This window comes from Parasteatoda tepidariorum, chromosome 10 (assembly GCF_982258835.1).
Source record: "Parasteatoda tepidariorum strain Cologne lab strain chromosome 10, Ptep-v5.0, whole genome shotgun sequence".
NCBI classification, from domain to species: domain Eukaryota; kingdom Metazoa; phylum Arthropoda; class Arachnida; order Araneae; family Theridiidae; genus Parasteatoda; species Parasteatoda tepidariorum.
In genome coordinates, this window is record NC_141764.1 from 76,689,195 (window position 1) to 76,701,854 (window position 12,660).

A 12,660-nucleotide genomic window follows, 5' to 3' on the forward strand; every position below is an offset into this window, starting at 1 on the left:
TGCTGGAACTAATCTTTAACACGTTCACTCCGGGGTGACCCACTGGTGGGTCACGCTAGATTGTCTCATCTTGACAGCGCACCGGAGTAAAAGCTGGTAACAATAAATTTCATTTTTTAGTTTTTTTCCAGGAATAATAAGAATCCATAACTACCAATTGTTTTTAACGGATGCAATTTTTATATTGAATTGCTTCTTTGCCGTGATAAATTTCCTTACAGTAAATTGTTATTGTTGAGAATAGATTAACTCCTCCCGAATATTATCTAATATTGAAATAGTCTTCTACCAGTATTTTCTCTTTTCCCGTACCAGTATTTTCACTTTTCCAGGCGTGAACGTATTAATGCAAAAATATATGCAAAATACATAATAAAATCTATACATAAATCAAAATTCAATATCAGATTAAAAGATTAAATTATATAAAAATTTACAGTATGAGAAATTTTTATAAGCGATTAAAAGCATAAGTATGAATATCAGCGAGAAAGCATGGCATCCTTGGAAGTGTCCAATTTTTTGTTCGGCTATTTTCTTTTTTTTTAATTTTTAACATTCTTCGCATTTTGTTTAATTTAAAATAAATAAAAAATGGAATTGTGAAATAATTGTGCTTCTTAGCTTTACAGTTTTGGAAGAAAAAAAATGCTACATAGTAACGATCAAACAAATCACTTAGTTTGCGCTTAACGTCACAGATAATTATATGAAATAGATAAATAGTGGTAGTAACTTAATTTATTGGGATTTATTTTGATAAAGCAAATCGATTCTTATTGTTTTTATACTGATGAAGAATAAGGCAATTTCGCTCGATTTTATGGTTCAATGTACCAATAATATAGTTCAAATTAGGACTGTTTTTTTTCTTTCGAGATTGGGGTAACCATATATTAAATAATTAAATTTTTATTTAAAAAAGGCGATTTTTATTGTGTTCTTATTGGTAAAAATTGCAACAAATACGCATAGTATGATGATTTAACCTTCCCCACTTACAGTAAAATGTATACAACAATTATGTATATTGAGTATTTTGAATTCTGTCTTTAAATTATTTTTTACTAACTGCCAAAACAAAAGTAAAGTAAAAGCCAGCAGCAATTGAAGATTGTAGAAATTATGTTTGGAGTTAATTTTTCAAAACAATTACAGTCCATACCTCTTTCAAATGATACTGTTGCTTGTCGAATTGGTGATACAGCTGAAAATGTAGTGTCAGATTTTCTCGATGTTGCGTGACAAAGTGTTTTTAATACAGTTTGATGAAGTAACATATATTAATAAAGATGCTCATTTAATTGCCTATGTTTGATTTTGTGATAATATGTCAGTAGTAGAACTACTTTTCTGCAAATCAATAGAACTCAAAACAACAGCGCTAGCATTATTTACTATTTTAAATGATGTTATGAATGAGGCAAACATAGAATGGAAAAATTGCATCGGAATATGAACCGATGGTGATCGTTCAATATCCGGAATGTTCGAAAGTATATAAGCACTTGTAAAACAAAAATCGCCTCAATGCGTCTGGACACATTGCATGATCTACAGAGAAGCTTTGGCTTCGAAAGAAAGGCGTCCTGGTTTAAATATTGTGTTAACTACGTTGTGTTACTATCGTTGCAAATTATATAAAAATGAGAACCCAGAGATCGAGAATCTTTTCCTCTCTTTGTAATGACATGGTTGAGTACATTCAGAGTTACTATTTAAATGCGAGGCAAGATGTTAGTTAAGTCTAGTATGGTCATTTAACTCTCACTTGTTAGTTTATCCTTTTGAAAAAATTAACTCAGTAATTCGTGATTAATTCTAATGAGTTAACTCATAAGAATCGCTAGTGACTTCACACAAGAGCTATCAATGTAAAATCCATAAACAAATTATACACTCAAAAAACAAATATCTTTTTTTAAAGTCGGGAAACTTGTTCCTACCAGCAAGACACTTAAAGTGCCTTTTTAAAAAACGTTTGCCAGTCCAAGTGTTTTTTCTAAAGATAATTTGAGTAAGTGAAAAAGTGATTTCAATATACGGATCACATTTGGAACCTGTGGGAAACCTTAGGAGCAGAAGCTACAATTTTGAAATTGTACTATAAAATAAATGAAATTTTATTTTACAATTAAAAGTATATCTGGTATATATTTAGAGATATGTGTAAAATGTTACAGATAAAAATTCCGCCTCACAGACTTAATCAGAAAATTAAGAAAAATCCACAAAGCCAAGCCACCCTTCTTTCCCCACCTTAACCCCTTGGGGACGGGTGATTCAGAAAAGCATTCGTACAAAATCAGAATCAAGTTGCAATTAAATAAAAAACGGTAACTTAAATGTAGTCGTTACTAATTTGACAGACTTACTTTGCTTTTATTTTAATTATTGTTAGTTTAATCATATATATAATCAATGTTAATTCAAAGTATAACTAAATAGTTTTATTTTGAACTAAGTAATGGTGAATTAAATAAATCAAAAAATTATAACTCCGCCCACAAATAAACTGCTAAAGAAATACTTTGATTACCAGTTTTATCTTCTTACCCTGATTGATACGGTTTTTTGCTGTCACGTATTTGTGACAGTCGGCGCGAAAGGGTTAAGTTTTGATTTAATAAGTTGTTTCCCTTTAATAAGTTATTAAATATGTCGAAATGTATTTTGTTTTCTACGTGTTTGTGCGCTTGCCTTTCATCCAGTTAATCAGTTTGTTTAAATAATATTTTCTCTTGAATATTCTCGCGCCACCCCTCTAGAGTGCTCGCGCCCCACAGGTTGAGAATCGCTGGTTTAGGGGATACAGCGTTTGCCTTCCAATGAGCATAAATATTTTTGTTCGATAATAAAAAGCTTATTTTTTTGGATTTTTTTCCTATCAGTTTTTAGTTTTTTCTAAAAATTATTGATTTTAAGTTCTCCAGGAGGGCAGTTCTATATGCACTGGTAGAATAAATAAAGAGATTTTCATGAAAAGAACTGAACTTAATGTAAAACCACTGATTCTAGACAAAAATGCAAATCTTGTGTACATCAAATACATTCACGGTGTAGGAGAAGCCAGTAGAGAAACCGGCTTTATATTTAAGTGAGCGTAAGTTCAGACGCATTTCATTTGCTAGCACACCTTGACGAATTTCTTGGTGTTATTTTGCAGCAATAGGTTAAATTCAAACTGTAACAGTGAAAAGGAGTAACTACCAACGTTTAGGTCGTGGAATGAGTTGGCGCATTGTGCACAGGCTAGAAGCAGGCAAATCTCAATCCAGATTTGTAGAGACTTATGGAAACAGTTCCAGGATACTGGATCTAGAGCCCCTGAATTAGACAGGCCGACTTATCATGTATTGTTGGAGCAAAGAGCTAACATAAGCACAGCGAATAAATATTTTCAAGTGGTAGTTTATTAATTGTAATTCTTGGTTTAATAAGTTCGATTTAGTAGATTTTAATCCACCACTATTTCTAAACAATGCGTAGGCTTAAATGATTCACCACTTTATAATACTTATGACATGCTTTACATTTTTAAAAAGCAAGCAAATATTGTCAACTATTTGCAAAATTTACTTCATAGTTGTTTGCCGTTATTTTAAATTAGTTTGGCGAGTCCGCAGCAGTTGGCATCTCTGTAATAACATAACGAGTACTAAAATAACGTTAACTTGCGAACTTGTTTGCTCCAATATTGCTTGATAAGTCAGCTCTGATAGTATAGGAGCCTTAACTGGATCCATCGAGAGAAAGCCTGGGCAGGGTAGTCCAAGAGCCACGACGGCTAGAGAAGATCGCCATTTATCCTTTATAGCTCTCTCGTGATTTGTACGCAGTCACAGGAACACGTGTATCAAGGGTGACTGTTTTCAAATGACATCATGGGAGAGGGCTGCATGCAAGAAGACCTGATTCTTGCGACCCGCTCACTTCTACGAACAGGAGAGTCCATTCAGAATTATAGAGAGAGCCTTGAGGTAGGAGCATGGATCAATGGGCGACTGTTCTCTTTTCTGATGAGTCCAGGTTCAGCCCAAACACCGATTCTCGCCGTACGTTCATAGGGAGAGGACCAGGAACCAGCTACCTACTCTCCGATGTCCGCGAAATCGACCATTACGGCGGACCAGGTTTAATGGCTCGGGCAGGCATCATGTTGGATGGCCGCACACCTCTCCATGTCTCTGAAAGGGGCTCTGTGACTGGTGTGAGGTATAGGGATGAGGTCTATGTTCACTTTTTCAGGGGTGCTGTTGGCCCTGAGTTCATTTTAATGGACGATAACGAGAGGCCACATAGAGTTCTCCTGGTCTACGAATTTCTAGCGAGTGAGGATATTCGCCAGATGGTTTGGCCAGCCAGATCTCCAAACCTAAACCCTATAAAGCATGTCCAGGACGCTCTAGGGAGGGCAATTGCAACTCGCTAGCTCCCTCCGAGAACCATCCAGAAATTGAAAACAGCGTTGTTGAACGAGTGGGACCAATTACCACAGGAAATGATAAACTGCCTTATTTCAAGTATGGAATCACCTGTATATCTGTAAGAGGGGTCCATACCCCCTATTAACCCATTTTTTTTGTTTATTCTGCAACCGCTGTTTCATACCTTCTGACTCCAAAGAGTGTTACGCACGATTATGTGAGTGTATTACAATTATTGAATGGTTATTTGTTTTGTATTGTATCAAATTTCATTAAAATCGGTCCAGTAGTTCTAGAGATAATCGACCACAAGTCTGCAAATTCTCTTCATTTCTTAGACCAGTGTAGTTGTTTTTCTTAATTCTGTATATAATTGTAAATAGCCTTATGTTGTATTTATATCGCCAATTTATTTTTATGTTTTTCCCTTCAGTTATTGACAGTACATTTTTTATTATTATTATGCTACTCGTTGTATGTAGTTTTTCACTTTTCTCTGCTCATTCTTATTTACTCGAATATTATCAATTGTTTTATGATTATTCTTGATTATAATGACTACTACAATTTGGACGCCCTTTTTTCACGGCACTCCTAGTGTGGTCTCATCGGCCTTCAAGATCATTTCCGACCTCACTATGTCCCTTTTTATTAAATTTATTTTGCACTTAAACTTGATTTTGTTTCATTTTTTTTAAATTCATAATTCCGATGAATCGGTAAGTGCCGCCTTCGACGGCAGAAGCCGAAATTATGCACACGTCGCAAACTCTAAGGTAACCGAGCAATTAGTTCCTCCATTTATTCCCACTTCACATTTTCACATAATCGACTCATTATCACAGACGAATCAGTTAATGCCGCTTCACGGCAGTGTACTGAGATATGCGTTATGTTCGACCGTTTCGAGCATTTTGATCAGGTTTAAAATTCTATTTCAATAGATTCAATAATTAAATCTATGATTATTATATATAATTCTCTTACGTGGCTCCCAAATTTTGGCTGTATTTCTTTTCCGCCGGTGGCAACGTTTGCTTTGTTTTGAAAACACCAAAGCATTCTGCCTTTTAATGATGTGTTTCTGATCTAATATATATAATTCTCTTACGTGGTTCCCAAATTTTGACTGAAGTACTTTGTACAACTAAATAAGATTCTTTTCACAACAGTTAAATATTTACTTCATTTTCTTCATTTACAGAGAAAACAGTCGGCAAAGAATTCTGTTAGGTTAAAAAACATTTCGTTAAAAAAATAACGAATTCTAAAAGAAATGAAAATAGACAACTTAAAAAGTAAAAATGCTGTTGCCGACCATAGAATTTTTTGAAAGTTAACTTATCAACATAAGTCAAAATGACATAGATGCTTTATATCCGGCGTTCAGTGGCAGACTACTATTTCATATTGTTTTACAACACATGGCTTTAGCCCTCTGGTGGGAAAGACTTTAAAACAAAACTTACAACAGTTACTTTTCTCAACAACTGAAATTTAGAATAGTGTGATTAAGAAAAATATGCGAACTGTTTGAAAATTTCAAATTAACATTGAAATGTACAGGTTTAGAATTTTCTACAGTGAAAAGTTTTCGTAACTTCAGTATTCAAAAAAGTATCCAAAAACTAGACGTTAAGAACGTATCCAATAAGCGAGCAAAGCGAGCATTGGATTGCGAAGCAATCCGAAATGAACTGTGAAAGCAGTTCCGGAGGTTGGTGAGCGCCAGCGAGCAAGGGGCGAAGCCTCCTAGTAATATGAAATAGATAAATAGTGATAGTAACCTGTTTTCATTATTGGAATTTATTTTGATAAAGCCAATCGATTCTTATATTTATACTAATGAAGATTGAAGTAAACTTACTCGATTTGATGGTTTAATGTGCCGATAATATGGTTGAAATTTGGACTGATTTTTTTTCTTCTTTCCTTTTTGTTAGAGATCGTAATAATCTAAGTCAACATGATAAGTAATAAAATTTCCATCAGAAAAATACAATGTTATTGTATTTTTATTGGTAAAAGTTGCAAAGATTTTTTAAAGTATAGTAATAAGTCAACATGACAGGCAAATTAATGTGCTACTTAAAAAATGAAGATTATGCTAATTACTGGAGATTATACTAAAATGGTTATTGATGAAAATTGAAGCAAATATGCACAGAATGATGATCTAATATATTTTTTAAGGTGTAGTTTCTAATCAATTTAATAATTAATTAATTTTCTATTTAAGTAGTCGATTCATATTGAATTTTCAATGGTAAAAGTTGCAGCAAATATCTACAGTATAATGATTAAAAGCTTGGCAGATTTTTTTTAAAGTGTGGTAGCAAGTCTACACAACAAGCAATTAATCTTCTATTTAACAGATTGCGATTCATACTGTATTTTTATTGGTGAAAGTTGCAGTAAATATGCACAGAATGATGATCAAATATTTTTTTTGAAGTATAGTAGCTAGTCATTATAATAAGTAATTAATTTATCCTTTAAAAATGGGGATTCATATTGTACTTTCACTGGTGAAAGTTGCAGCAAAATATGCACAGAATGATCATTAAATATTTTTTTAACATGTTGAATGTCACGGGGGTCACCGGTGACCGGCGAGGCCAAGATTATAAGAAACACATAATTCTTGTAAATTTTTAATATTTTTATATTATTATCGTTACTAAAATGGTTTGAAGAAATTAATGCAATATAGAACACACAAAAAATTTTTTATTTTTATACACAGAGATGCCAACTTTCTCCGGACAGTGAATAAATATTTTCAAGTGGTAGTTTATTAATTGTGATTCTTGGTTTAATAATTCAATTTAGCAGATTTTTATCCACCACTATTTCTAAACAATTCGCAGGCTTATATAATTCACCACTTTCATAGGAATTGTCATGCTGAATCTTTTAAAAAACTAGCAAAATCTGCAAATTTAGTTTGGATATATATTTAACGTTTGGTCAGACGGGCACGCCATGTAAAATTAGCGTGGCATTCGACATGTTAAAGAGTAGTTACTAGTCAACATAATAAGTATTACAATTTTAGCAAATTCATATTGTTCTTATATTGATGACACAACAAAAGGGTACACAGTTCTAACTCCTTCATTTTATGACAGATAGTCAGTCCTTGCTGAAAGTAAGTAACATTGAAACCAGAAATAGATTATGTGTGAGCATTCTCGTCACCTAAGAATCGTTGTTTTCTTATTCGAAGACAGAGGAAGAGGACCTACTTTTGCAATCGAAGAGAGGGGATTCGCTTTGTTCTGTTGTGTGGGTGGGAGAGACGTCACGTAATTCAATGGATATTTAACCCCGTTATGGCCGATGGAAAGTGCATTTTTCAGTGAGCATTCAACATACCATTTTAAATTTGCCGACGGTTTTGAATTGTGATGACCTGTTGATGATAGGCATACATCGTACAAATAACACATTTTTAGAAATTTAGTGTTTTTTTTTCTTCACATCTGGTGGGATTATTGGAGATAAATATTATTTCTGTATTTAGAAGGTAAGTTTTTTTTTTTTTTGAATTATTATTTTCTAATTGTATTCAGACTATATTTTCTCTCATCTTGTATTCAGACTATAAATTTAGAAAACTGTTAACAAATTTGCTTTGCTTAACGTAATGTTGCTCTAGATTTTAGAAATTTATTTTAATTTTTTTTTAAATTATTATTTTTTATTACAGAGATATTTTATTGATATTTGAGCTTTAAAGTTTGAAACAGCAGAATTTTTATTAAATATATTTTTCATTAATTTTTTTTATTATTTTACGTTAATTTAGGTAGAGAAAATAAGTGAAAAATGTTTATATTTAGCATTTAGAAATTTATGGTTATAAATACAGCATAAAACATCGGTGTTTTTTCCTGCGTTAAAAGTAAAATCTGTCAAACATGGCTCATTTCCAAACAATAAATTTTAAAATTTTGCAGTTATTTAATATAATTAATTTGTAGCTATTAATAATTTTTCAAATTTGCAGTCTAAGAGAAACAGTTATTCATCATTTAATTTTTTTTAATTAACAAAATCAATTATTGATAAATTTTTGAATGTAAATAAAAACTTTTTTTTACAAACTACTTTTTTTAATTTTATATTTCAGTAAGAATATATTTCCCATCAAGTAACAGATTTCTTTAGTGAATATTATACTGCTTTTTATAATTTAAAAAAGACCAAAATATATATTAGCTTGTAATTAGAGCTTCAGAAAAAATATATATAAAAAACTGACACTTGTGTCTCATCTGTGTCAAAGAGTTAATGTAATGCTGATTTATAATTTAGAAAGTAAGTTTTAATTTTTATGATTTCCATTCTCAATTTAGTGAAATTTTACTGTTCTTTGATGCTGTAAATTTGGAACATTTTTCTGAAATATTCTTTATTTAATATACTATTGCTTCGGAATTCAGAAACCGAAGTTTGTTCTTAGATTTATTTTCCAATTTAGCAAAATCTTATTAATGCTTTTAATTTGGAATATAATATAATATAATATAATATAATATAATATAATATAATATAATATAATATAATATAATATAATATAATATAATATAATATAATATAATATAATATAATGTAATGTAATGTAATGTAATGTAATGTAATGTAATGTAATGTAATGTAACGTAACGTAACGTAATGTAACGTAACGTAACGTAACGTAACGTAATGTAATGTAATGTAGTAATGTAATTTAATATAATATAATGTAATGTAATGTAATGTAATATAATGTAATATAATGTAATATAATATATATACATACAGAGCGAGAGAGAGTAAATAAACAAATTTTCGCTAATTCATCACTCTATTTCTCTGTAAATCTAAATCATTGCGAAATAAAAAATGAAATAGCAAAATGGTATGTTTGCTACTTAATAAATTTGCTGAGCTTTATAAATAATGATGATAAATACATTAAAATGATGGATAAAAAAAAAGCAATACTTTTGTAACTTTCATTAACTTTGTGTTGAGGAGAACCAAAAAGTATTATTAAGTGAGAAAAATTGATCATACCGCGTGGTTTTTCAACCCAATCAGAATGCACGGATCGTTCACCATTAACATCTGATTCCTGTTTGTATAGATGGTAAATACGATGATTTTTTTTGTTTGTATTGTTAAAATATATTTCATAATATCCATTTAAATATTCAGTACTAATTTGAGATTTAAGAATTTGAAAGCAATAAAATCAAACAAGTGGTAATATTTTCTATTATTATCACTACTATTCTATTATTAACACTATAGCATCCCATACATCGTGACATATATACATTGTGTTTAAAAACATTTTGAAATTTTGCTACATTGTGGTGGCAAGCATGCTTGCCCACTCTTCCGGATTTTCCAGAAGATTTTATTTTCATATTTAAAGTGGTAGTAATTATATACCATTTTTTTATTTTATAAACTTAATTTTTAAATGATTTTGATCACCCCTATTCTTACAAAAATTAAGCACATATATTAATATTGATTACTATCATGGTTGTCAACCTAAGTTTTCTCAAATACAACGTATTTGTTTGCTTAAAATTGAAGTTTTAATTCCATTTTAATACCACTGGGAAAAATGATAATGGAAGGGATTAAAAGTTGGCAGGTACGCTATAGTTTTAAACACATCGCTGCGTAAATTCACTTAAAAATGTAAGTACAACACAGAGCTGCCAACTACAACAGTTTTTAAAAAGTGGTAGAAAATCAAAAACTAATGCATTCATAAATTTTGTCATTTTTTGCCAACATTTAAAATGCCTCACCGCTAGAGTATTAGAATGAAGTGGCATTTGATATAAGCTTTTGAATCATTTATATGTAGTGGTGTAGTCATATTTACAAAGCACAGAAGACTATGTTAAAAAACCAAATAGGAAGAATTTTTTCCGAAAAGTGTTGCCCTACTGCTTATAATATTACGACACACGTGTTTTGCTTCTCAAAGCTAAGATATGGTCCATTTCTTAACATTTTTCAGAAATTTTTAAATGTTTTGTGGCAATTTTTCTTGACAATTGAATTCAACAAATTAAAGGAAATGAATGATGTTGAATTCATTTTCCAAAAGATTCTCCTTTCTGAAAAATTGGTTGAATCATAAAATCGGTACATTAAAACTCACTATCGTGAAAAGTTGTAGCAACCTTGACGAAGTGTTACATCAAATATTTTTATTTAAAGGTATTCAAAGTGATATAAAAATTATTCCATTTCTGACCCTTTATAAGAGAACCTGCATATTTATATCAGCTACAGTAAAAACAATGCTATCCCAAAGTTTACGCAGTATTTGAATTATGTAAAAACTATTTTTTTCTTCCAATTATGGATTTTTTTTATTGAAACTCGAAAAACATAGAATAGGGTTATGTGTGGAATAGCTTGTTGAGGAAACAAGCTCTACAGCTTTTCTGGCACATACGAACTCTTTTATCGAAATTTTCCTTAACTATTTTGCATAAATGCGGTTGGGGCCGGGATAGCCTGGTTGGCAGGATGCTAGTCCCATGTCCGTGAAATCGATGGCTCAAATCCAGCAGGCCGTAGATTCCCCGTGTAATAAATGGTGACTGGCGCATGCCAAATCTGTCTCATCACAAAGTCCTCCATGCTCCCATAACAAATCAATACCTTGGGGGGTACTGAATTAGTGATTAATCGTTCTCTAGTTCAGGTCAAAATTATGATCTGCGGATGAATGAATGAAGTCCTATAAACGGGTGCGACGTATAGGTGTGGCAGAAGTCGAATTCTTTTCCATAGATGGCGCCACTGGAAAACAACAACAATCGCACCGATTGCCTTAATGGCCTATGACAACAACAACATAAATGCGGTTAAATTTCATTGATGCAGCGCTGACTACCTTCATTGCTCGGGTGGGCGTCAGCTCATTAACTCTAAATAACTCCTTAGAAAGAAAAGCAATGGTTTTAAATCACATGTTCTAGAGGTCAATTATTTACCGAAATGAGAAAATACACTGTTATGAAATATTTCATGCAGTAATTGGATTAATTCACGGGCTGTAACGCTCCGTCTTGTTGATGTAGTTGTTGGTGGTCTACGCCGCAATAGAGCTGCTTGGCTGCTATTGACGACGTTCTTAGAAACATCCCTGAGGATGATCCGAAGCCATGCCATCACAATTTTGATCCTCCGCTTCGGTAATCAGAATCAGACGACCTGCACGCGAAGTCGGTAGAACAGTGTAACGAGAATCAATACCGCACAACCTCAGTCCCTTTGCAGGCTAATAAAAATGATCGCCCACCCGCACACAGACCTCAGTTAGTGATGCTTGACTTAGGTGATCTATAGGGCACCGTGTCTTGAAGAGCCATCCACTGCGGGACTCGTCTTGTTGAAATCCCATATTGTTTAATAGACATGTTCGAACCCACGTATATTTAACAGCTAGTATATTGAGCGTTCACGTTTGATGCAGTCTCTTTAAATTTTTCATTAACTATCTTCACCGACTATATTTTGTACGAAATTCGCGAGCTGTAACAGCCAAACTTTCATTATTTTTGAAATATTGTTCACCAATGAAAACGCATTGTGATTTCGTATAGCTCTGCATTTTTACTAGCTTTACTATTTTTTGTTGTCAACTAAATTAATAAATTTTTCCATTTATTGAAATCTTGCCTAAATTTTGGGAAGCCCTTTATAATCATGAAATACTTATATCTGAGTTTGTAATCTTCTATTTTTTAAAAAACTTCACACATATCTCAAAAATAAAAAGTCAAGTCAGTTCGAAAACAGTAAATTATTAGTTTAAAAAAAAAATTAGTTCCATAAATGAAGATTTAAGAAATTGCATGAAAGGTGTCCACAATTTTAAAAAAATTGATGTGAGACGACGGATGTTTCTCGAGTCTGTTAGAAAATTTACATTAAATTAGTCTCAACTTCTAAATACATGTTCTCTTACTTTAAAAACATATGTTTGTCGATTGGAATTAATAAAAACTATTTGTTCTCAAATTTCTTCTACCAAATTAGAATTTTTTCTTGGCCTCCGTCTATCAGAGTTTAGAACCTAGAAGTTTTAATGCAACACATCTATAATGGGCAGTAAAAAACTAAGGAAACAATCAAATGTTTCTAAAATCAAGCAAGCTCTAAAAACGTCGAAACACGCTAATCAGGCCTCATATGCCTTATGTTT

At 31.9% G+C, this 12,660-nt stretch overlaps 1 protein-coding gene across 1 annotated transcript in view; it reads left to right on the forward strand.

Annotated features, from left to right (window-relative positions):
• The first annotated feature begins 6,348 nt into the window (after nt 1-6,348).
• The window catches only part of LOC107437515 (U-scoloptoxin(01)-Cw1a), a 29,099-nt gene continuing 22,787 nt past the window's right edge, over nt 6,349-12,660 (forward strand). The window contains exon 1 of the mRNA XM_071184150.2: nt 6,349-7,956. The gene's annotated coding sequence lies outside the window, so the exon portion shown is untranslated. The remainder of the gene's footprint in view (nt 7,957-12,660) is intronic.